General features: G+C 45.2%; 1 pseudogene; it reads right to left on the minus strand.

Moving 5' to 3' along the window:
* Nucleotides 1-959: 959 nt before the first annotated feature.
* LOC102899322 lies at nt 960-1,797 on the minus strand (annotated as a pseudogene).
* Nucleotides 1,798-2,178: the final 381 nt, after the last annotated feature.

Genomic DNA, 2,178 nt, shown 5'->3' on the forward strand with positions numbered 1-2,178 from the left:
TAAAAAATACATTTTGAATACATTTATTTTTTTTGTGCTAGAACCATTTTAACGTAATTATATATATCTGCCAAATCCAGGAAGAAAAAGTTTATGCATATATAACTTTTCCAGTTAACATCTGCAAGCATAAATGACAATGATCACAGTCTATAAATTCATCAGGGTCAGAGCAATTGACCAATGTCTCCATACTGCTAGACTTACCAACAGTAAATTACAGATGAATTAATGTCCTGTTTCTCTTCTCTCACTCTCCTTGTCCAGAGATATTTTGTTGTAAAGTTTCAGTGCAGCTCACCTCCAGCCAAAGGCAATCTTTTTAGGTAAGTACTCAGTTGCTCTGAATTTGCTTATAATTATAACCTACTTAATCACAGAGGAACATCTGTAGAGGTGGAGTTCAAGGTTGCATACAATAACAGGAGATCCCAGTTTTGAAGTTTAGCACAGATTAAAAACCACAGATGCACCATTTATATAAGACACACACTGATTGTCTCCTAAACTACATATTGACTCCTTATGAACATTATTTTTAAAACAAAGTAGTGCATCTGGGACAATCAGTCGCACAATTCACACAGCCCTGAAAAGTTTTTCAGTGCCAACTACCAATTGGTCATGAAACGTGAGTGAGCTTGAGACACTTCATTCCTAAGATTCAACCACGGATTGGCTAAAACATTGGAACCCCTCTGCTTAAGAAGGCTATGTCCTTCCCTCCTTTCCCTCACAATTTAGTTTTGTTTATTTTTGGTGGTGTTTGGTTGCACATGGCTAGAATGCTTTTGGTCACTTTGCAAATCAGGAAAACGAATGACCTAAAACTATGACAGGATCTTAAGTAGACTGGTTTGTCCATTTCAGGTTGCTGGTTGCTGGTGGCCCCTCTAAGGCCCTTCATTTTTCCTTCTATGCCTCCCGGAACATTGATTAGAAGATGAGTCTGAGCATCATCCCATCTAACTCTTTTAACCAATGCCTGGCTAAACCTGGAATGTCCAGCCCAGTATATTTAAAAATCGCCCACAAAAACGTTCTACGGATCTTCACAAAACCTGGTATTTCCACGGGGATGTCTGATCTTTATATTCCAAGCAGTCAGCATTGAAGTTAAGCTTCCAGGAGGCAGTTTGGTCCTTATGATCCAAACAATCAGTGGTTGAGTTAAAATCCAAGCTTGAAGCTCCATATTCCTAGGTGGAAAGAGAAGCCGGGGACTGATTGAGATGACTGTTGACCACATTGGTACCAGGGGCTGAGTGTGGCCCCTGGTCCAGGAAGCTGGTGATGTATATAGGGGTCAAATAAGATCCACAGTCCATGTCCCCAAAGTAGGAAGCTGAGCCAGCATATCCTTGACTATAACCCGAAGCCTGAGTATAGGTCATGGGACAGGACCTCTGCATGCAGGAAGAGGAAGTGGACGAGGGATCTGACAGTGGGGAGATGGAAGCTGGGCTCCAGATAGACACAGGAGCACTGCTGCTGGAAATGGCCGGGACTGAGGTGCTAGAGGGGGGAGCAAATTGGCCACTCATTCCACTCTCTGAACTTACCTCCCGAGCTGGAGAGGTCTTCTTTTTCGCAGGTGTCACTTCGTTTTGACCTCCATTCTGTTGCTGCTGCTGCTGCTGCTGCTGCTGCTGCTGCTGCTGCTGTTGGCGGCACTTAGCTCTTCGATTCGGAAGCCATACCCGGGTAGCTCACCGAGGGGCGCAGCAAGAACATGCCCAAAGTGATCAGACTCAGTCCGTTGACTGCATAAGGCGGTTGCTTAAGATAAGACATCATGCCAAGGTTGTTTGGAGGCGCGAAATCGGCCCAAATCGGGGGGGACCCAGCCAGAAGGTCTCGCTTCGCTGGGGATGGACAGATTCAGGGTCCTTAGTGTGTGGGTTTGGAGCGGTTGAACTATGGGCAAAGCAAACAAACAAACAGAGGTGCTGGTTTACTGCTTCATAGGCACAGCTTTGCCACGTTCCACCACTAACTTAGAAAGCTTAAATATATTTGTTTAAATATATCTTTGTTGCGGCGCCTGGGTGGCTCAGTCGGTTAAGTGGCCGACTTCAGCTCCGGTCATGATCTCACCTCTGATGAGTTCGAGCCCCACGTCAGGCTCTGTGCTGACAGCTCAGAGCCTGGAGCCTGCTTCAGATTTTGTGTCTCCCT

Source organism: Felis catus, chromosome C1 (genome assembly GCF_018350175.1).
Source record: "Felis catus isolate Fca126 chromosome C1, F.catus_Fca126_mat1.0, whole genome shotgun sequence".
NCBI lineage: Eukaryota > Metazoa > Chordata > Mammalia > Carnivora > Felidae > Felis > Felis catus.